Source organism: Sminthopsis crassicaudata, chromosome 3 (assembly GCF_048593235.1).
Source record: "Sminthopsis crassicaudata isolate SCR6 chromosome 3, ASM4859323v1, whole genome shotgun sequence".
Lineage (NCBI taxonomy): Eukaryota > Metazoa > Chordata > Mammalia > Dasyuromorphia > Dasyuridae > Sminthopsis > Sminthopsis crassicaudata.
Window position 1 is genome coordinate 559,473,139 of NC_133619.1, and position 25,829 is coordinate 559,498,967.

Here is a 25,829-nt window from a genome sequence, read left to right on the forward strand (position 1 = left end):
AAAAAAAAAGAAAAGAAAAGTAGGGAAAAATAGAAGAAAATATGAAATAATCATTTAAAACAGTGGCAGGATAATACATTGAGAATAGATAATTTAAGAATTATTGAACTACCTGAAAGGCATGATGAAAAAAAAGATCATAGACATAATATTTCAAGAAATTATTCAGAAAACATATTCTAACATCCTAGATCCAGAGGGTAAAATATAAATTGAAAGAATCCACTGATCATCCCGTGAAGGAGATCTCAGAAGTGTAGAGGACCTGAACTCTGGAGAAGTATACTTGAAACAAGATGTTAACTCAGTGGAACTGATGAGATGATGGTTCTCTAGTTCATATATATATATTTAGTACTTAGTATGGTGATATAATGGTTCTCTAATTTATACATATTCAGTATGCTGTAATGATGTAATTGTGCTAAGGTATGTAAGGGCAGAAAAAGACTGGAAATGGGACGTTCCATTTTTGACCATCCTTCTGGTGGCTCTCTTGCCTCCTGCACTTCTTCACTCCTGCACTAAGATCAAGGCTGGTCTTGAGGACCTCCAGAGAGGACCTCCTGAGAGTTAGTCCAGATATTACACAGAAGGAAACATTTCAGAAATAGTATAGGCTAATTTCAGAAGAAGAATAGTGCTGCAAGCATTCAGAATGAAATAATTCCAATTTCATGAACTACAGTCAAGAGATAAAATGGAATTCTATAGTTTCTACATTAAAAGATCATAGGGATTTGGTACATGACATCCTAGAGGGCAAAGGCACAAGGATTACAAGAAAGAATCATCTACTCAATGAAATGAAGTAGGAGTCTTCAAGGAACAAAATGGATATTCAACAAAATAGAAACTTTCCACTGTTCATGACTAGAACTGAACAGAAAATTTGATTTTTTAATGTAACTGAAAAGAAGCAAAAAATATGTAAAGTAAAAATGTAAACATGAAGGAAATCATAATGGATCTAATAATGTTAAATTGTTTACATGAGAATATGATACATGGAACTCCTAACAATTTTATAATTATTAGAACAGCTAGAAAATTATACACAGACAGTATGGATATGAGTTTGACTATGAAGAGTTGATAAAAAAAAAACAAATTAAGGAGTAAGAAAGAGGAATGTTTGGGAAGAAAAAGAAATGAGAGTCACAATGGGGCACATTATTTCATATACAATAGGCACAATTTTTTTAATAGTGGACAGGAAGATGAGGGAATGTAGTAACAATACTTTAACTCTCATCAGAATTGGCTGAAAGAGGAATTAACATACACAATCTGTCTGGTAAAGAAATTTATCTTACCCTAGAGGAAAGTCAAAGGAAAGAGGAATAATAGAATGAGAATGTTGATGGAAAATGTGTGTCCAGGAGTAGCTGGTAGTCAAAAATGAAACACTTTTGAAGAGGAATAGGGAAAGGAAGAAGGAGGGAAAGACAGAGGGAAAGAGAAAGAGAGTGAGAGAGAACAGAGGGGAAAAGGTTGGAAGGAAATATACAATTTGTAATCATATCTATGAATGTGAACGGGAGCAACTCATCCACAAAGGGGAAGCAGAGAGAGTCACAATGGAATACATGATTTAGATAGAAATAGTGATATCATAAAAAATTAGTAGAGCATGATGTATCTTGTCTGTAAGGTTTATGGAGAAGGGAAGAATTTATTACCCAACAGAAGATAGATAACATTGTGATATGGATAATTTTGATTATATTAAATTAAAAAGTTTTTGCACAAAGTCAAATAATCAATATTAAAAAGGAAGCAAAAAGCTGAGGAAAATCATTACAATCAGTGTTTCTAATAAAGGCTTCATTTCTAAAATATGCGGAGAATTGAGTCATTTATAAATACAAGTTATGCCCTACTTGATAAATGGTCAAAGAATATGGGTATACAATTTTCAGATTTAAAAATTAAACAAATATATAATACCATGAAAAAATGTTCTAAATAACTTGTTGATTAGAGAAATGCACTCTTCTCAGATTAGCTAAAAGGACAGGAAAAATAATGATAAATTTTGAAGGGAATATGGAAAAACTGGAATACTAATGCATTGCTGGTAAAGTTGTGAAATGATCCAACCATTCTGAAGAGTAATTTGGAACTTTGCCCCAAATCAAAAACTGTGTCTATCTTTGATCCAGCAGTGCTACTATAGGGTCTGTATCCCAAGGAAATCATAAGAGGGAAAAGGACACATGGGGAAAATTAAAATTATCTATAATCACATGAAAATTGATCTAAATGACTATTGAGTAGAACAATGTAAATTAAAACAACTCTGAGATCTCACATCACATCTATCATATTGGTTAATATTATAGAAAAGGAAAATGATAGATTTTGGAGAGGATGTGGGAAAATTAAAGTGCTAATGCATTGTTGGAGGAGTTTTGAACTGTTCCAGCTATTCTGAGAGCAATTTGAAACTATGACCAAAGGGTTATAAAACAGTTCATACACTTTGATCTAGCAATACCACAACTAAGACAAACAAAGAGATTATAAAAATGTAAAAAAGAAATAGAAGCCCATCAGTTCAAAAATAGCTGAATAAGTTATACTATATGAATATGATGGTATATTATTGTTCTGTAAGAAATGATCAGCAGGATGATTTCAGAAAGGTCTTGAGAGATTTACATGAACTAATGCTAACTGAAGTGAGTAGAACCAAGAAAACACTGTGCACTGAAACAACAAGATTATACAATGATCAGTTCTGATGGACATGGATCTTTTCAACAATGAGGCAATTTAGACCAATTTCAATAGATTTGTGATAGAGAAAGCCATCTCCAATCAAAAAGAAGAATGAGGGAACTGAATATGAATTACAATATAGTATTTTCACCTATTTTGTTGTTGTTTGCTTGCTTTTTTGTTTTCTTTCTCATATTTCCCCCCTTTTATCTGATTATTCTTGTGCAGCATGATAATTGTGGAAATATGTATAGAATTACATATGTTTAACATATATTGGATTGCTTGCAGAATAAGGGAGGAGGTTGGGTGAAGAGAGAGGAAATTTGGAAAATTGGATTTTGCAGGGGTAGATATTGAAAATCATGCATATATTTTGAAAAGAAAAAAGAAAAAAAAAAGTAAAAAGGCCCACATCTCCATATGTGTTTATAGTAACTCTTTTATTGGTGACAATTGAAAATTGAAGAGATGATCCTCAATTGGGAAATGACAATAAACTGTGGTATATAAATGTAATTTAATACTCTTATATGATAAGAAAAGATGAACAATTGGATTTCAGAAAAGGCCTGGAAAGACTTACATGAACTGTTGTTGAGTGAAGTGAGCACAACCAGGAGAATATTGGGCAAAATAACAGCAATATTGTGCTAAGATCAACTTTCATAGACTTAGCTATTCTTAGCAATGTAATGATTTAAAACAATTCCAAAAGATTCATGATAAAAATGCTACCCACATCAAGAGAAAGAACTATGGAGTCTGAATGAAGATTGAAATATCTTATTTTCACTTTTTTTCCTTCCCCTTTGTTCTGATTCTTTTTGCACATAGAACTAATGTGAAAATATGTTTAGCATGGTTATACATATATAAGCTATATTAGATTTCTTGCCATCATGTGCAGGGGAAAAGGAGGAAGTGAAAAAAAACACAGTTGGAACTCAAAATCTTATAAAAGTGTATGCTGAAAACTATCTTTATATGTAGGTCAATGTTGAAAATAATTTAAATGTATATAGAAGAAAAAAAATTAAAATTCCTGGTCATTTTATATCTATCTATCTATCTATCTATCTATCTATCTATCTATGTATGATTTTCTTGATTTATAACTATTAAATATTTGATTGGTATTATTAGCACTGTGAGGAAATTAAGATAGGTATAATTAAATTGAGTTTTCAAGAAATCTTTTGTGCTCACATTAAAGTCAGTTTCTTCATAATGATTTAGATGAATTTGCATTTTCTGGCTTTAAACATTCATTTTAATTTAAACATATGTTCAAAAAATTGGGAAAAGATAACAGAAGATGAAGAGTTATAGCATCATGAATTGTACCTTTTGTTTGATTTTTAAAATTGTGAAGAAAAGTTTGGAAAAAGAGAAATGAATGGGAGGAGAATAGAAGAAAATAAAAGAGAGAAGAAAATGTTTTAGTTTGGTTTAGGTTTTTAATTTGTAATGCTCTGTTCAGTTTAAGTAATGTTAGTAAAATCATGATGGTAAGAAATCTAAAAAAATGCATATTAAAAACCATAGGAACAAATGGACCTTTCCTTACAATGACAAATAGTATTCATCTCAAATTATCATAAAATATTAAATGTAATGAGGATAAACTAGAAGTCTTCCCAATAAGATCAGAGATAAAAGAAGGATGCCTATTGACATCAATGTTATACTTGAAATGCTACCTATAGCACTAAAAGAAAAAAAGAAAAGAAATTGAAAAAATCACCAATGAGAAAACAAAATCACTCTTTGGAGATGGCATGATGTCATAGTTGAAAAGGCACGAAAATCAACTAAATAGATTAAAAATTAATAACTGGAAAGTTGCATGATATAAAATTAAACTTACATAAATCAGCAGTACTTTGTTGGATGGTACTATAAGGTAAATATCGAATAAAGGAGTTAACTCCTTACCACTTCAATGACAATGGAAGAATTTATGGTCAAACAAGAGTTAGAGAGCATGATATGATGTGAAATTGATAAGTTTGATTATATCAAATAAAAAGATTTTGCCCAAGCAAAAACAAGGCAGCCAAGATTAGATGGAAATCAAGTAAATGGGAAATTTTATTTATTTAGTATATTTTTACAGCAAATGACTCTGATAAAATTATCATTTCTGAAATATATAGTGTACAAAGTCCAATTTATAATTAATAATCTAGCAATTTATAAGACTGTGAATCAATTTCCAGTGGATAAGTGGTTGATGCATAGGAAAAGGCAGTTTTGAAATAAAGAAATCAAAGCTATCTATGGTGATGAAAAATTATCTAAATCACTATATGAATAAGAAATTTAAAATTTCATATTAGAATTATAAGCTCACTCAAATCTAACAGGCCTGAGCTTCCAAATTATGGGAACTTGACCGTTCCATGAACTCTGTATATTTTTGACACTAGGTACTAGGAACTAGCCATTCCTAGAGATGTTTGTGCTCCAGAGAGGAGTGGCTCCCTCCCTGTGCATAGGCAATTAATAAAGAACTTTCAAGATGCAGACGATATGGAACGAGTCAACTAGTGAAGCCCTCCCGTACCCTGTGCCTGCACAGATGTATGTGCCAAACCCTTATATAATTTTTTTTGGCAAAAAGCCTTCTTTGTCTAAAGACATATAAAAAGTCAGCGTCCCATACTATGACAGAGGCTCGCCCGTGAAGGGATGCCTTGCACGGGAAAATCTTTACACAACTCAAGTGAGAAGGCTGAAAAAGAGGGGCTCCCAGCCATTTGATGATCTTGCGGGTTCCCTTGAGTTGGTGATGTATTCTCTTCCTCTATCCATTATAATAGTGATTGTTATATTATTAGCTATTCTTATTGTTATTTGCTTTTTATGTAAGTCTAAATTGTCTATACCTTGCCCTATCTAATTAAAACATTTTTCTTTCCTTTCACTTTTCAATTTTGTGTGTGTGGAGCATCATTTATAGGAGCGAATCCGAACTTTCCTTTAATATCACAAAACACTATATTAGAATGGAAATTAAAACCACTCTGAGCTCTCACCTTATACCTATCAGATTTATCAGACTGGCTAATATGACAGCAAAGAAAAATAACAAATGTTGGAGGGGATGTGGAAAAAGTGAAACACTAATGCATTGTTTGTTGGTGGCATTATGAATTGATACAACCATTCTGGAGATCAATTTGGAACTATATCCAAAGGGCTAAAGATGTGCATACCCTTTGACACAGAAACACCACTATTTAAAAAAAGAAAAAGAAAAAGCCAAATGTTCAAAAATATCAATAACAATTATTATTTTTTTTTGTAGTGATGATACATCAGAACCTAAGGGGTGCCTACCAGTTTGGAAATGGTTGAACAAGTTGTGGTATATACTTGTGTTGGAATACTACTGAAAGATAAGAAATGATTATCAGGATGATGTTAGAAGAACCTGAAAAGACTAACGAACTGATGCAAAATGAAACGAGCAGAAATAGGAGAGTATATTGTAAAATGTTCAACTGTGAATGACTTAGATATTCTCAGAAATACAAAGATCTAAGACAATTCTGAAGGATTTATGATGAAAAATGCTATCCACTAAGAAAATCTGAATGCAGATTGAAATATACTATTATGTGTTTATTTAAATGTGAGGTAACTGGGATTAAGTGACTTGCCCAGATTAGCCAGTTAGGATTATATGTCTGAGACTGGATTTAAACTCAGATTCTATTGACTTTACAACCAGTGCTCTATGCACTGTGCCATATACGTCCTGAAATATACCATTCATATGTATATGTATGTATATATATATATATATACATGTATGTATATGTATGCACATATGTGTATATAAATTTCTTTTTTGGCTTATTTTTTTCTTTCACAACATAACTAATAGGATATATGTTTTGTATCATTTCACATATTGTTCAATATATTAATCAAATTGTTTTTATTCTCCATAGGGAGATGGGAAGGAGAGAATTTGGAACTCATTTTTTTTCTTTAAAATGTTAAAATTATTACAAGTAATTGGGAAAATAAAAACAACTATAATTGTATCCTGGGATACATAAAACTAAAAAAAATTCTTAATTTCACCTTGTGGGTGTAACAAATAACAAAATAGATCATAATCTCTCAAAGCTAGAGCAAATGACTTTCTAAATTCTTATGTCCTGATTTCTTTATTGTGTAGAAACCAGAGTTTCTCTCTGACTTCTAAGCTAAAGCAACCTTCAAATGACAGAATCACTTATTAGGCCCATATTTGAAGCTGTGTCCCCTTGGTTAAAATTTTCATGAGTTTGTTCAATGAGGCATAATCTAGGAATGTAGAAATGTTTAAAATTAAAATATCTTTTAGAATTCATCTTGATCAATTTCAAGGACAGTATCTTATAGCAAGTCACTTTAAGGAATAATTACAAATTAGAGCCAGATAATTTCTTAAAGAACATGAGTCATTTTTGTCTATAGGGCATTTCATCACCTCAAGACATTGGACATTTTTGGCTATTTCCTTCTAGTAAACTAGGTCTTTCATATAAATAAGAATAGAGATGAAAGATTTTAAATGCTTTCTTACAATAATATATTTATGTTCTTTTTCTATTATTTTAAGTCATAATTGAAGAAAAAAGTTATTCATCACTTCATTTGAAGAAAATAATTTGAAGAGGATTTGAGTGACATAAATCCAGTTCTTTTCTCGATATAGTAAATCAGAAAGCTCATTTATTATTATATTATTATTATTATTATTATAGCTAATAACACAGAAATGTTCAGAAGATTTAAGGTGATTACACTAATCATTACACTAAGAAGAAGTAGAATTTTGGTGCTTCCATCAAAAATGTAAGTAATGAATGGACCCATGGAATAGTAGAGATCTTTTGAAAATTTTCTTGAACTCTTGTTCTCACAATCTCTCTTTTTACTTCCATTGAATTCTAATTTTAATCATAGTAGCATAATACTTTAACTAGCCCTTGACCCTCTCTCTATTTTTCTCTAAGGGCTCTTACCTTATTTTCTCCCACATCTTCCATATCTAACAATGCATTGCCTATATTAAACATTTAATCAATATTTATCCTGTTGCATTTTTTGAAGTTAGTATGACTTTTCAAAGTAGCCTTTGAGGGTGTATCAATGTGTACCAATGACATATACAATGTACCAATGAACCAATCACATATTTTCGGGCTCATTTTTTGTTGTTTCTCTGTACTGAACTTATCTATTACATAGTTATCTATGGAGAATCCGTGAAATTACTAAACACTCATACCTTCAATAATTTTAGAAATAATTTAAGCTGATTACTTTCTAGCTACATGTGGAAAAATGTAAGTACAATATTGATGAATTTGTAATTTATAAGATAATTTATATTTTATACTTTATACTATTAAAACCCATGATTTTATTATAGTTATCTTATACTCTAAAAACTAGGATTTATTTTTTTGAGTCATTTATATGGGAGACATAGTAACATATCCTAAATCAGATGGCTCAAGCCAATAAAGTTTTAGCATGTCATTGTTAATTCTTAAAAAAAAATACCCACTGTAAATTCATAGATCTGAGGGTAATGCTATTCTTTATCAATTGTCAAAAAAGGTCTTCCATTGAAAGAGCCATATATATAGGCATGGGTAGAGCACTGATGGAAGCAAATTAATGACCAATGCTGATTGAATGAAGAGAAGGCACAGATTACCCAGAAACAATATTTTGCGTAGAATATGTGCTTATTAAAAATGAATGAATAAATAAAATATAGAGGACTAATTATTTGCCATTTAACAGTTTTCAAGAGTAGAATGAAAGGAGTTTAGCTTGAGTTTTGAGATTAGAAAATAATTTCTCCATTTTCTTTTTAGTAAGGTATATTGACCAGAGAAAGAAGGATACTCTGTCCTGGTATCATATGAAATGTTGGCCCTATTTCATTCTAAAGTTCTCAAGTAATTAAATTTTGAGGAAAGGGAAAATCATAGTAGGTTCATGGAAGACCAATGAGATACCCTTCCACAAACTTGATCAGTCAATATTCCATGAACTAGCCAACAGCATAAAAACGGAATTTGTTCTAAGATGTTATATCAAAGAAAAAGAAATATTATCTTCCCTTAAGGATCTTATGGTCTAATAATTTGGAGATGAAGAATGATTCCATTCAGAATCCACTTTTATAATGTAGCTGGTCCCTGAACTGCACTTAAAATTTAAGGATGAGGTTTTAAATCTTGGCTTTTCTACATACTACTTCTTTTATATTAGGAAGCAATATTTCTTCTTTAAGCCTCAATTCATATCTCCAAAAATAGAGATGGATTAGATAACTTATAAATCCCTGATAACTTTATATTCCAGAGATGAAGTCCACAACTTTCATGCCTGACCATCCTGCATGATCACAGGTCTACACAACATTTGGGGGGCTTTCATGAGTTTTATTTGCTGTTGTAATTGAACTAAACATGTGCTTTAATCACAAAGTATGCCATATTGCAAGTTTTTCTTCTTTGTATTCTTGTTATTTAATTCTAATTTCTCTAGAATGACTTCAGTAATTTGGTATTAATTAGGGGAAATTAATTCATCTGGCTCCTTTCCAAATATTATCAAAGAAATATATGAGAAAAGTGAAGATTAATTAACAGGTGAGAGCAAGAGGCAATGATGGACAACTGGTATCTCTTACTGATAGCCTTTTGATGTCAAACTAAAACAAAGAAGGTTCCCTCAAATGTTATGCAGACTTATGGAAAGACATGGACAGGTCATGCCAGATAGAAGTTGTGGATTTCATCTCTGAAAGAAATTTTCAAATTGACAAGATCATAGATGTACCTGAATATAATAGATTCATCATCTAAAGCAATGGAATGTAAAATTAAATTCAATAAACATTTAGCAAGCACCCCCTCCATAAAGGATAGCACAGGACTTCAGGGATATACCATATTTTAAAATGGCATTTCAAGGAACTTGCCATAAAACACAAAGGAAATGTGAACTATTGTTATTATCATAGAGAAGTCAAGGATCAAAAGAGAACAGTATCTTAAAAATTTGGCCAGCAGTCAAGAGTCAGAGAAAGTGTCCAAATACTGAACACCAACAATGTTCATAATATTAGAGCTCAAATTGACTTATCAATTTACTAGTGAGACTTATTGAATAAAATCAGTCATATAATCTAATAGTGATTCTTAAGGAAGTAATAAGGGATCAAGAACATTTTATTAGTGTTTGTTTCTAGTGTATGAACAGAGAAGTTCCTAACTTATTTTTTTGTTCATCATCAATAACACTTGCCAGTCTAGTGAAGCTTATTCTCAGAATGATATTTGAAAATGCACAAAAAAAGGAAACTGATTTTATTGGACACATACACACACACACACACACACACACACATAATGAACATGCCCTGGGCAAGTCACTTAATCCTGTTTACTTCAGTTCTCCATGTGTAAAATGAGCTAGAGAAAGAAATGGCATACATTTCAAGTATCTTTACTTAGAAAATACCAAATGGGTCATGAAAAATCCAACACAGCTAAAAACAACTGAACACATATGTGTTATGTATGTGCACATGCATGTATGTATATATTTAAACCATAGGCAAAAAGCCACAACCCTAGGAAAATCAGGGCCTGATTTTGTTAAGGGTGTGAACCCAACACTTAAAACTTCTATTTCATTCACCTGTCCATATGCAAAAGAACACTGACATTTTGTAAAGCTATTTATGTTTGTTTGAAATTTGTAACAATCCTAGAGATAGATATTGCACATATTACTATCTTTCAGTTTAAGAATGAGAAAGGCTATGCTAGGAGAAATTAAATGCATTGGTTAAAGTCCTACACATTATAACTGTCTAAAACCAAATTAAAATCCAGATGTGTCTTGACCCCAAATTATTTTTCTTTTCTATCATTACCTAATGAATTACCTAATGAAACTTTGTCTATCAGTGCATATCAGCACCTTCTTTGCTACTTAGGATTAGAAAGATCCTTAGGACATTGGAATATAAACAATTTGCCCAGTATCATCCAGAGAAGTTTTTCTGGCTACAGGATCAGTTTTATCTTCACTACATCATGTTTATTAAAATCCCTTTTGAGCTCTTCCATCCCCTGAGCCTAAGTCTTATTTTTCTTGGAGGCTTTGGATATAGGAACTTTGTTATCTTTTTCTGAGTGTTTGTTTTGATCTTCCTTATCACTATAATAATTTTCAATGGTAAGAAACTTTTTTGTTTGCACATTTTCCTAATCTATTACTTGATTTTTACCTCATTGTTAAAGTTGAGATCTATTTCCATGGTGGAATGTGTACTATCAAGCTTCAGGAATTTTGTGCAGCTGTTTGCAGAGATCCTTCCAAGAATCTGATCACAAGCACTCTTTTCTGCCCTAAAGCTGTTAGGAATGTCCCTACTCCACTGTAGCTGTAAGATCTAGTGTGCTGGCAAGGGCTAGGTCTGCTGACCAGCACTGAAGCAGCCTGCACTGGGATTGCACACTGGATTCCCACCTTGGTACCACAAACCCTCTCTACTGATCTTCCAAGTCTTTCCTGATGTTCCCAGACTGAGAAATAAAAACAAACAAACAAAAAAAAAAACTTCTAGTACTCCTGCTAATTCAGAATCTTACCTTGCTGAAGTTGTAATCTAGGCTGTGTCTGGGACTGAAGCTATGGCTGTGCTGGTACAGCCTGCAATTGGACTGTATGCTGGACTCCCACCCTGATGTCACAGGCATTTTCTGTTGACATTCTAAGTTGTTTTCAGCTGAAAAATGTTCCACTTTGTTCTTTGATGCTCTAAAATTTGTTTAGAATAATTATTTAAAAGATTTTGGAGCAGTTTGGGGGAGAGATTGAGTTCCTGTCTTTACACTGCCACCTTGGCTCCATCCACTACATAATGTTTAATTCAGAAAATAAAGCATCAAAAAACAAGAATGTAGAATGATTAAGAGAAGAAAGTAAATTGCTAGATTGTTCTATAATAATAATTTTTAAAAATGTACTATTAGCTTATTTGAGTGTTGGGAAGTGTTTTTGGGAATGTTTTTCTTTCTTTTTTTAAGGGTAAATACTTCCTATACCCAAGGTACCTTTATAACAGTATGACAGAATATCAACAAGAATAATGAAATGTTGGTCCAATAGAAAAGGAAGAAGGTCACTGTTCTAAATATCACTAGATTTGCTCTTATGAAGATGTACTTAATTACCAAATATTTTCTTTTCAGAAAGTTAAACAAGAGCTTTGAGGCATGCATCAGTGATTAGTGATATTTTATGATCACAAAAAGAACATATGAGCTATCTTCCATGGGTCTGGTGAATTAGCCAAACAGTGAGAACAAAAAATCTGATACCTGCCTATTCACTGGGTCTATACTTAGGTATAATTATTACTTAAAATCATTAGTAACTAGTACCTGTATGTAGTACACATATAATCAGTCCTCAAATTATCTTTGTGTTTTTCCTTAATTTGACTTTTATTTTTCTCTTAGAACCTAGAATATAATAGCTAAAACAAATCCCTCTAATATTATATCATTTCAGCTGATATTCAGAGATTATAACAGAAGTTCTCAGATACACTGGAGAGAGATTACACTGAAGGCCTGATGGGACCATCTGCCTCAAGTCATTTGTAGCTGTATGGGGAATCTAGTTGTTCATAATGACAGATAAACAGAGCCAAGTGGAGCCTGAAGTATACACACCCTCAATGTCAGTATACAAATTGTTGATATAAGTGATGAGTAGGCAGGGTGAGATCAGCTGTTAGCAATTGTGTTTTCAGAGGCAAACTTAGAGAAATGTAGAAAAGCAACTCCAAAAGTACACTGAAGGTTGTGACTGTCAAAACCAACTTGTTTGCTTCTGAGAAGCCAGAACAATTTCAACATTAGTTGGGTAAATTTCACAGATAGCAAATTAAGAAGGGTTTGAGGGATCAGTATATTTTCCACACTTGGTAGTAATGATTTCCATTCCTTACTTAATCTTGTGTGTGAATATTTTGTCTCTTGTTTCAGTTTTTCTGTTATGGAAATTACCAGCAGAATGGTAGCTGTGTTTCTTGTTTTTGAAAATGAAAAACTGAAAATAAGCCTCCATTTTTTCCCATAGGATAAGGAGAGTAAACTACTACAAAGTCATCTTGAGTCAGATAAATGATTTTAGAAATTTATGTATAATAAAAATCAACCCTAGGCTTTTCTGTCTAGCATGTACCTAAGAATATCATTGTGAATCTCAATTTCAATCAAACAAATCCTTCAGCTAAAGCAGGGTTTCCCAAGCATATGGCATCCTGAAAATTATCTACGTGTGCACAAAATTTTGCATTTTATGTTTGCAGATAAGATTTGGAAATAATTTTATTTAATATAAATTTAGTTTACCAAGCATTTATTGTGAGCTAAGCATCATATTTGTAAAATAAACAGGGGCTGTCCCTTTCACACTAACCTCAAAAAGCTATCAGAATTTGAATTTGCAAAATAAATACCAACATCAGTGTTCTTCTTGAAGGGTAATTACAAACATGAGCCTCTCTAGTCTCTCATTATATTGCCAACTCACATACATCTTGCAATAAATCTTAATTCATTGTAGTAAAGAATAATGTATGGTCAGACATCCAACAAGCCTTTATTAAATACTAATTTTATTTTAGGCAAGCAAGTGGTGTACTTCTGAGCCTGGAATCAAAAACAAATTCCTCTTCCTGAGTTAAAACTATCTGGTCTCAGATATATACCAATTTGTGTGACCCTTAAGTTTCTTTGTTTCAGTTTCCTCACCTATAAAATAGGTGGGACAAGAAAATGACAAACCACTTTTTGTCTAGAAAACCCCAAAAGGGGTCACAAAAAATTGGACATGACTAGAATTCAACTGAGCAACTACGAAATATGCTGAGCATTATGCTAAATATCTGGGGGCATAAATAGAAGTAAAAATACACTCTCTGCCTTCAAGTAATATTCTAATAGCGTGAGTCTAATCATAAAAGGTAGATGGACGATGTGATAGTGTGTAATGCTAGCAAAGTCTAAACAATCAATAATCATGAACAAAGAGTATGAAAATCTCCAGGTAATGGATAATAGCCAGCCAGCCAGTATAGAAATATCCACATTGAAAACAGGTCAGACACATAGTAAATGTCCAATAATTGTTTACTTATTTTATAACAGCTTTCTGAAAGTGACTCAATGAAATCAAATGTCTTGTTTTCTTTGCTTCCCAACTTTGCCTAATAATTAGCAAAGGAAATACAGTGAGAAAGCTGAATACCAGTTTTTTTTCCTTCTTCTTTCTCCTTATTTCCATTCAGAGAACTGGAAGAATAAACCTCATCTAATGTAATCTCTGCTAGAATTAACAAACATCTAATTGAAGGCATCTAAAGAAAGGGTTCTTATGCACTTCATAGACTTATATAGTATTTGATAAATTTCCTCTTATTTTGAACATAAATCTATAACTTCCATCCATGCCTACTACTTCTGGCCTTCAGAAATCAAGTAGAAGAAACTTAAATACTTTGAAATGGAAAACTTGAAGACAACTATTGTATCTTCTTAGCTGTATTTTATGCAGTTTAAATATTGCAAGATATTAAGCATTACATACTGGTTTACTATTTATGATTTTTTTCTCTCCCCCTCATTATCATTATATATTGAAATGAACCCTGAATTGAAACATGATATTAACTTTCTTTTATTTTAAATTTTTGTTTACTTTATGTAAAGGGCTGAAATTCTTGAGTTAATGCACTGAGGAGGGACAACCAAGCAATTAAAGACTAATTACTGATTGGACAATACTCTATAAGAATATGCTTGGAAAATGGCCCTTCCCACTATCCTGTGCTGACCCAGTCATTTGGTGTACACAGGGAATTGTAGGAGGGACTAGGGGGTGGAGTAAGACTAACTAGGGTCACTTCTGGATGGGAGACAAAGAGGTGAGATTGCAGAGATCCTGCATCTACCTCCTTGACTTCTACCACTAAAGACCAAGAATAAAGACTTCCTTATCCTGACTTCGGCTGATTCTAAGGTATCCAGGATGCTAGTTAACGTGGCCATCACAACTTTATTTTTAATTTTTGGAATAAAACAATTATTTCTATAATGGTATAATATAAAAGATTTCTCTACTGAAGATAATGCATCAAGTTAATAAACTAAGATTTTAGTACAATAGAAGGAAACATTTCCTAACTAATTCTAACAAAGTACATACATTTGCTTCAAAGAGATGGAAATTCTGTTACTGGAACACTTCAATTACAAGTTAGATGAGCCCTTTTCAACCAAGTAAACTGTTGGCTTATATGACCTTTGAGTTTTTAATCAGTTTAACTGATAAAAATTATATTCTTCATTCTTTGCAAGTACAAAGTATATCTTTGCAAATCTTCCTTTTGTTCAGAGAATTTGTGAATCCATTGCTACAGTATATGATGAGACTAGATATTGTAACTAATATCATAGAGAGAATGAGTTATGTGAGTAGAAGTTGGACTAGATGATCTTAATGATCCATCCATTTATTCTTTCAACAAGCACTTAGTAAGCATATATTAACTACATTGTAGGGATGATACCTAACCCTGGATAAACAAAAATGGTTTAGACATTCATTTCCTTTCCAACTCTTCTCTAACCTAAAATACAATAATAATTCTTCAAATTGGAACTCAACTCACAAGCATCCTCAAATAATTAGCAACATAGAATGTGTTTGTCTAAATGTGATGTTCAAAGAAAAAAAATCTGGTAAGAAAATTAGCTCAATGCACTAAATTATTCTCAAAACAAGGTAATTTTCAGGGTATAAATTATTGCTAATATACAGTCTAATTTTTATTCAATCTACACCATTTTCCTTAGCATGATGAGAGTTCAAATTTATCTTTATATTCCTAGTGTGTTAAAACAGAATGAATTATCAAAAAATCAATATTATTTATTTTATTTTGTAGGATTAGACAGTAAACTAAGGTATTTTAGGGAAAACAATGATTGAAATGAAAAAAGCTGGTAGTTAAAATTTTAGTTAACTAATGAATAAAAACCTCTCATTCTTCATGGATTTTTTTTATAATAGTTTAAATTTCTTTCAACACAGAAGGCCAGTATTCTTTCATTATTATTTTTTTTGTTTTCTCTATTTTTCATTATATTTTATTTTTCTAAATTCATGTAAAGATAATTTTCAATGTTAATTTTTATAAGACTTTTTATTCCAAATTTTTCTCCTGCCTTCCACTATCTTCCCCAGGTCAGCCAACAGTCTAGGTTAATAGTCATAGGTTAACTATGTATAATTCTTTTAAACATAATTCCAATTTGTCATGCTATTCAACAGATCAAAAAAAACATTATAAAGAAAAATCAGTCAAACAACAAAAAGATGAAAATGCTATGCTTTCATCCACCTTCAATTTCCATAGTTATTCTCTGGATGTGAATGGTATCTTCATTCCCAAATCTATTGGAATTGGCTTGAATCACTGGATTTAGTGGATGCTGATTGGCAACTCTATTTCCCATACACAATTCCAGGGTATAGTTCTAATAGAGTAGAGCACTAGTAATAAGTCACAAGGGAGCAGAAGCCATAGTTACAGTTTCAAGGTAGAGAGAGCATTTGAAATTGAACAAAAGTAGGGAACTTGGTCATAGTTTCAAGTCCAAGAGGAACACTAGCATTTGAGGATGTAAAGAGCAAGGGCCCTTCCTGGGAAGATAACAGAGTGCAGACCAGGTGAGTAGTGACTGCACTTCTCCCATGACCACACTACCTTGGAAGCACTGCAAAATTCTACTGCAGTCACACTCTTTCATGAACAGGGCCCAATTTTAATATAAAGTTTAAAGTCAATATACAGACTGGAGAAATTAGCAAACAACAAAAAACTCAAAGAAAAACATCTTTGATTATTAAATATACAATAGACATACAATAATATTGTGTATTGAGCCAATTCTCAATACACACACTGAATACACAATACAATATTAAATATACAAATTCACAATAGCAAGAAAGATTAAGAAACAATCTCAGAAGGCAACATGACAAATGCTACAACTAAAGTCTCTAAGAAAATGGTTAATTGCACCCAAGGCCACCAAAAAGTCTTGGGAAACTTAAAGAAGAGTGGTAAAAAAATGGGAAAAATGAGAGATGCAAAACACAGTAAAAAATCAATAGCTTAGTAAAAGCAAAATATAGTAAAAATTAATAGCTTAGTAAAAATATATGCCTAAACAATACTGAAGAAAATTACACCTTAAAAACATAATTGTTGAAATGATAAAAGAGACACCAAAAATCATTGAAGAAAAGTATAGAAAGTAGAATTGGCCAACTGAAAAAAGAGGTACAAAAATTCACTAAAATAAATGAATCCTTAAAAATTAGAATTGGACAAGTAGAAGCTAATGATTCCATGAAACATGAAAAACAATAAAACGAAGTCACTCCCTAAGAAAAAGTCTCCAGACAAGATGGATTTAACAAGTGAATTCTACCAAACTTGAAAGAACAATTAATTCTATGTAAGCCATTTGGAAAAATAGGTAAAGATGGAGTCCTGCCAAATTCCTTCTATGACACAAATGCGGCATTGATAATCTAAACCAGAAAGAACTAAAACACAGAAAGAAAATTACAGACCAATCTCCCTAATCAATATTGATGCAAAAAAAATTAAATAAAATATTAGCAAAGTGATTGCAGCAACATATCAACAGGATAATACAATAAGACCAACTGGGATTTATACCAGGAATGCAGGACTGGTTCAATATCAGGAAAACTAGTACCATGATCAACCACATCAATAAGAAAACCAACAGAAATCATATAATAATCTCAATCAAAAAAAGCTTTTGATAAAATATAGCACCCATTCCTATTAAAAACACTAGAGAGCATAAGAATAAGGGGAGCTTTTCTTAAAATAATAAGTACTTATCTATCTAAAGGCAACAGCAATACTTTTTTGTAAAGAAGAGAAGCCAGATGCTTGAAACATGGATGCCCATTATCATCACTATTATTCTGCATTGTACTAGCAATGCTGGGTTTAGCAATAAGAAAAAAAATAAAGGAATTACAATAGGCAGGAAGGAAATAAAACTATTATCTTTGCAGATGATATGATATATGTGTGTGTGTGTGTGTGTGTGTATCCTAGAAAATCATCCAAAATGCTAGTAGAAACAATTAATAGCTTTAGCAAAGTAGCATGATATAAAATAAACCCATACAAATCATCAGTATTTCTATATATTACTTACTAGCCTATCATCAAAAGATAGAAAGAGAAATTCCATTTAAAATTATTGTAGACTAAATAAAATACTTGAAGATCTGTTTGCCAAGACAAATCCAATAATTATATTAACAAAATAACAAAACACTTCTCATAGAAATAAAATCAGATCTAAACAATTGGAAAAAATATCAACTATCCATGACTAGGTTAAGCTAATATAATAAAAATGACAATTCTGTCTAAATTGGTCTACTTCAGCACTGTACCAATCAAACTGCCAAAAAAAACTAATTCATAGAATTAGAAAAACAATAAAAAATTCATCTGGAAGAAAAAATAGTCTAAAATATAAAATATCAAAGGAATAAAGGAAAAAAAATAACCAAAGTATGGTGCCTTAGCAATACCAGGCCTAAAACTATATGATAAACCAGAAGTCACCAAAACCATTTGGTACTGGCTAAGAAATAGAGTAGTGGATTAATAGAATAGATTAGATATCCACGACAAAATAATCAAGGATTAGAGTAATCTTGTATTTGATAAACCCCCAAACTCTAGCTTCTGGAATAAGAACTCACTATTTGACAAAATTGTTGGGAAAACTGGAAAATAATATATCAGAAACTCAGCACAGACTTACATCTTGTACCAAAATAAGGTCAAAATGGGTACATGATTTGGCATAAAAGGTGACACCATAAGCCAGTTAAGAGAGGAAAGGAAAATTTACCTATCAGATCTTTGGAGAAGGAAGGAATTTATGACCAAAGATGTGCTAGAGAACATTATGAAAAGCAAAATCGACAGTTTTTACTACATTAAATTAGACAGATTTTGCACAAACAAAACTTACAAAATAAGATTAAAAAGGAAGTATGAAGCTGGGGAAATTCTTTACAGGCAGTATTTCTGATAAAAGTGTCATTTCTAAAATATATAAAGACCTGTATCAAATTTATAAGAATACGTCATTCCCCAATTGATAAATAAATGGTCAAAGCATATGAGCAAACAATTGTCAGATGATGAAATTAAAGTCATCTATAGATATATGAAAAAATGTTCTAAATCATTATTGATTAGACAAATTCAAATTAAAACACCTCTAAGATACTACCTTTTACCTCTCAAATTGGCAAAGATGATAGTAAAATATGATGATAAATGTTGGAGGGGATATAGGAAGACTGGGACACTAATGCATTGATGGTGGAGTTATGAAATGATGCAACTACTTTGGAGAGCTTTGTAGAACTATGACCAAAGGGCTTTAAAATTGTTAATACTCTAGCATTACTACTGGTAGCATTACTACTACTGTGTCTGTATTCCAAAGAAATTATAAAGGAGGGAAAAAGATCCACATGTGGAAAAATATTTGTAGTAGCTCTTTTTCTATAGCAAAAATTTGGAAAATTAGTAGATGCCCATCAATTGGAGAATGGCTGAATAGGTTGTGTTATATGACAGTAATAAAATATTATTGTTCTGTAAAAACTATGAACAAGCTGATTTTAGAAAGGCCTGCAATGATTTACATGAACTGATGCTGAACAAAATAAGAAGAATCAGGAATACATTGTATACAGTAGGATTATTTGGTGATCAAATATAAAGACATGGTTCTTCTCAGGGCTTCAAATATCCAAGGCAATCCCAATGGGTTTGGGATATAGAAAATGCCATCTGCATTGAGAAAAAAGTACTATGGAGATTAAATGTAGATGATCATATGCTATGGTCTCTTCTTTTTTCTGTTTTTTTTTTCCTTTCCCATGTTTTTTTACTTTTGTTCTATTTTTCTTTCCCAAAATGAATTGTGAAACAATGTGAATTATAAAAATTAATTAATTAATTTAAAAAGTAAGCCAAAGTCAAAAGAATGAAAAGAAGGGAGATATCATATTGGAAAAAGAACTGATCTGGAAAATAAATTCAGGAGAGATAATTAAGAATTATTGTTCTACCTGAAAGTTTTTATAGAGTCTAGACATTATACTCCAAGAAATTAAAAAGGGAAATGCCCTGATATCTTAGACACAAGAGGTAAAATAGAAGTTGAAAGAATCCACAAGTAACCATTCAAAAATATTTCAAAGTGAAAACTCCTAAAAATATTTTAGCCAAATTTAGGAACTCTCAGATCAAGGAGAAATTTTTCAAGCATGCAGAAAGAAATAATTCAAATATAATGGAATTACAATCAAGATAACACAAGATTTATATATATCCACCTATCTACCTGTCTGTCTGTCTTTCTCTTTCTCTTCCCACTCAGTTGGGTTTAGAAATCTATCTTATCTGGCGGAGAGAAGGGTTTAAGGGAAAGATGGAATTTATAAAAAGGCAAGTAGATTAAGACAGGCAGTGATCGGAAGCAAACCAGAATTTTGAGAAAGGATAGGATAAAATGAGAGAAAGAAAATTAAGCAGAAGAAAACAGTATAAAAAGAAATGTACAGCTAAAATTCATAACCGGTGACATTAATGGAATGAGCCCATCTTTAAAATAGAAATTGATAGCAGAATGGATTAGAAATTGGAATACAACCATAAGATGTTTACAAGAGGCAAACTTGAAATAGAAAGACACATACACAGAGTTAAAATAAGGAGATACAGCATAATCTATTATTCTGCAGCTGAATTCAAAATCAGAAGTAGCAAACATCTCAGATGAAGCAAAAGTAAAAATATCCCTAATTAAAAAATAAATATGAATGTCACATTTTAATAAAATGTACCATAGAAAATTAATATTAAATATTTTATGATAAATTTTTCTGATAAAGGCCTGATTTTGTCAAATATTTAGGGAAATACATGAAATATATAAAAATAAAACATTTTCTCCAGTTGATGAAGTTCTCAAAGAATATGAAACAAGATTTTGCAATGAAGACATTAACATTATCTATGTTCTTGAAAAAGTGCTCTAAATCTAAATAAAATTGATCCTAGAAAGGCAATTTAAATGACTCTTAGGAACTATCTTTTATTAATCAGAAATGACAAATGATGGAATGGATGACGGAAAATAGATACACTGATGAATTGTTAGTGGAGTTGTGAACTGATTCAACCATTCAGGGGAATAATTTCTAACTATACACAAAGGACTATAAAACTGAATGAATTTTGAAGCAGCTTACCAATAATAGGTCTATACCCTAAAGAGAACATAGATATACAAATATATTTATAGCAGCTGTTTTTGTGGTGGTAAAGGATTGGAAATTGAAGGGATGCTCATAAATTGAGGAATGGTTGAAGAAGTTGTGGCATATGATTGTGATAAAATATTATTATGCTATTCACAATTATAATTGATATCATATTTGTTGCTTTCTCAGTGGATGGAGTAGGGACAGAAAAAAGTTAAAAAAGTTAAAACTTGTTTTTTAAATGGAAAAATATAAATTAAAAATATTTAAACAAAACAGGCCTACAAAGCTTGATTTAGTTTCTTGGTAAAATTCTGTTTCAGATACAAGTGAGATTATATATCTCCTGAGGCTTCTTCCAGCTCTGAGACTCATACTTTTAGGTTTGCTTTAGATGTGAGGTAGTTTTTGTTTGAATTTGTCTAATCAATAGTGACTTAGAATATTTTTTTCATATATCCATAGATGACTTTAGTTTCATCATCTGAAAATTGTCTGCTCGTGTGCTTTGACCATTTATCAATTGGGGAATGACTTATATTCTTATAAATTAGGTAAAATATCATTTTGATATTTTATTCTAAAAAAATCTAAAAGCTTGCAAAACATAAAAAGTTTCTTTCTGAGCTTCTGTCAATACTCATTTATTCTATAATACAACATCACTGGATCTCATTGTGTTCCCAGTGTAATAATATGATTTTTACATACTTTAATCAAATCATGAGGAAAGTATAAACAAGGCCAAAATCAAGTTCATTATTGTTAGGATTACAAGGTGAGAACTTAGGTTGTCTGGACAATTACAAGGTGAGAACTCAGGTTGACTTGACAGTTCTCTGGCTCAGACCTTTGGTTCGGGCCTTTAAAGGGAGTTTACACCTTAGGAATTTTAAGAGGAGCAAGTTCATTGGTGGAAGTATTTCCCCATGCCCCGTTGAGTTCTTACAAGCCCATTCTCTGGGAAGATAAAAGAAGGGCAGCATTGGGCCTGAGAGAATTGACTCTGGGATAAAGTTTTGACGCCAGGCAGGCTGAAAGGAGACCAGTCTGATTTGGGGAAGGACAAGAGCAGGAGGAGATTCCAAGCTCCCAAGAAACCTGCGCACAGAGGAAAAGATTTTACAGATCTCCTCCCAGAGAAGGATTATAATTGAGCAGACGACCGGACACTCAAAATTCAAGAACTTTACATATTGGTATCCACAACGTGGGGCAAGGACTTTTGCTTATCCTGACAAAGACTTATTCTGAGCCCTTCAGAGGAGCTAGACTGGACCATTGCACATTATGATTTTAAAAATCTGTCATATGGATTCAATATGTATTGTTGTTGTAAAAGAGGCATAATTTTAGTCATTGTCTTCACTGATAAGGATAATGCTGTCAATGAAGTTGTGAGTTAGATTAAAAAGGATTGACTCAGGACTCAGAAGTCTTGGGATTCAAGTCCAGTCTGGACTACTTCTAAATATGAGAATTAGTTTTAAAGGGGCTACCTCTTAAAACTCAACTGTTTTGATGAATGAGTGTCTCGGTATAATTTTGTTTTGAAAACTGAGCAGAACTCTTTAAATATCTTCTACCATTATTTTCTAAGTTTCAAGTATTGTTCCAAGTGCAATTGAATGCTTCCTTGTCTTTGAAGCCCTCTTTTTATTCCTATTTAAGTATGCTCAGTCTTTCTTCAGATAGATTTATATTTAGTAGAAGTACTAGTAGTAGAGTTAGTGTTAGGTAGCAGTGGTAGTGATGGTGATGATACAGTTGGGTAGCACAGTGGATGGAGGAGGGATAGAGAGCTGGGTCTAGAGTCAGGAAAACTCATCTTCCCAAGTTCATATCCTTCGTTAGGTACTTGCTAGCTTATGTGACCCTGAAGAATTCACTTAACTCTGTTTGCTTCAGTTTCTTCTTCTATACATGAGCCAGGGAAGGAAATGACAAATTATTTTAGTATTTCTGTTCAAGAAAATACCAAGAGATCATAAAGAGCTTGACATGACTGAAAATTACTGAACAACAAAATTAGTAGCAATGATAACAACAGTAGTAATAATAAGAATAAGATGTAAAGGGAGAACAAGAAGAACTAGCATTTATTTACTGCTTTAAAGTTTTCAAAGAGATTTACAAATATTATCTCATTTTGTCCTCAACTTGCAATAAAAAACAGACAGTTGTTAAATGATTTGCTTAAGGTCACACAGCAAATATATTTGTGTGGATTTGAGTTTGATTTCAGGTCTTCCTGAGTTTAGGACAAATATTCTATCCACTACATTACATTGCTGTCCCATTACACTTATCTCTACACTTGTTATATCCTCTATGTAATTGTAAGTTACAAGTTATTGTACATAATTATAATACATTTTTCTGTTAAAATATGAAAGTATAGTTTTAGAAAAAGAAACACCCCTGAATACTTGCATAAATTAACATAAAGTGAAACTAGCAGAATTGTGGAAACAATTTGTATAGTAACAATAATATTATAATCAATTTTGAAAGACAATAACTATTCACAACACAATGACAAACCACAATTGAAAGGATTCCTGATGAAATATGCTATCCAGTTCCAGATAGAGAGCTTATGGACTGAAAAGATGCATTAAAGCACTCCATTCATTGATTTTATTTCTGTGAACTTCTCTATTTTTCCCTTCCCTTCTTCTCCTCCCTTCTTGTTTGCTTTTCTTTTCCTTCTCTTTAATTATTTCCCCCGACATGATTAATATGGGAATTTGTTTCATATAACTACATCATTGTAATGAGTTTTTCTTGTCTTCTCAAAGTATAGGGGAAGATGAGGGACATAATTCAGAATTTAAAATAAACTAAAATTGAATTAAAAGTTAAATTAAATGCATGTCCTTGGAAAATGTGCATACATATCTATACACACATATACACATACATATATATATAGTTATACACTATATACATATATATATATATTCATGCATAAATACAACACATACATGCATATGAGGCAAATTCCTTCATTGTGTAGATGAAAAAGCTACCTCAGAGTAGCTACTTGACATACAAAGTCACATAACCATAGACAGAGCTGTGCTATATGCGTCATTAAATTCTTTGTCTATATTTGTCATTGAACTTAATCATTTGCCAGATATTTGCTAGAATTATAATGTTAATATTGTGATATTGTAAGACAGATAAAAAAAAGCAAGGGACAATGTATTCATCTTTTCAGGTGGATGACAATGTTATTTATTCATATCTAGTGGAATAAATATAAAATTTTTATATATTTAATGAACTGAGGAAAATTATTGGGTCCCACTCCACTTTTGGAGTTTTTCATCCACCTGTCTTCTCATATCTCTGAACCAGAATAAGTAATGGGGTTTGTGATATACTAGTAGACTAGTGGGAGACTTATTTGGCTTTGATTTCTCAGGCACAGGTGGTACCAGCAGATGTAAACTCGTTAGTTCTTGTTGGCTCTCCAATAGCTCTTGGGTTTTTCACAATCCTTTCAGCTGGGGATTTAGTGGCCATAATGTCTCTTATGGGTTGGCTAGATGCCATAATGTGATACCATTTGTTGCAATGTGTTCAGGGCCTAAAATCAAATGAAAAATAAAAAAGAAGGCATATCCAAATTACCTTGGTCAGCTGAATCATGTATAATAGTAATAAAACCTTAGCAGTGACTTATTGTACCTTTCTAATATTCTAATATTCTCTATTTTTTTCCTGGAGTGGAATACTGTATAATAAATCATTTTTGTAATAAAAATTTTATTGATGTCTTTTGTTTTTATATCATAGTAATTTCCATATATAGCTTGCCAGCTCAGTGAGCCTTTTCTGATAACAAAGAAAAACAAACAAAAACAACTGACCAATCAACCATATCTAATAAGTTATTCAACTTTCTTTGTCTTTCATTTTTTAAGCTAAATGAATTATGTTATGTTTATATGTTTATACCTTTAAGTCAAGGATAATGTATTATCAACTTTTCAAAGAACCATCACTATTCTTTCATTGCCAAATATCTTAAGACTTTATAAATAGATATTAAAAATTCCAATGAATCCATATTGTTCTTTTCTAATTTGCTATAGAAAGAACCTCATATTCCTGCTTTTCCTCCTGTCAAGGATGAAAGTGTCCCTTGGAGAAGAAGAGGCAAGATATTGTCTATACTACATTTGTTTGAGCCATGCATAAAAAACAACCCAAGCCTAAGTTATAACTTATGTGAAACTTCACTATTTCCTCTCTTTCTTTCTGTCTCTCTATCTCTGTCTTTTTCTCTATCTGTCTCTATCTCTTTCTCTTTCTGTCTCATATATTATATATGTATGTGCATATACACACATATGCACATACATATATTATTATATACACAAAAGTCTTTATACATGACTTTCATATATTTGTAAAAAGAGACAGACAGACACACAGAAACAGTGGAAGAAAATGTATGAATGAATAAATGAGAAATCTCTTAATCCAACAAACTAGATCTTCATCCATCTAAAGGAATTCATATATAATCTTCATCTCTTTCGTCACAGTATATTTTATCAAAT

General features: G+C 31.7%; 1 protein-coding gene across 4 annotated transcripts in view; it reads right to left on the reverse strand.

Annotated features, from left to right (window-relative positions):
• The window catches only part of GRM5 (glutamate metabotropic receptor 5), a 696,817-nt gene that overhangs the window by 234,202 nt on the left and 436,786 nt on the right, over positions 1 to 25,829 (reverse strand). The gene's annotated exons all lie outside the window — the stretch shown is intronic.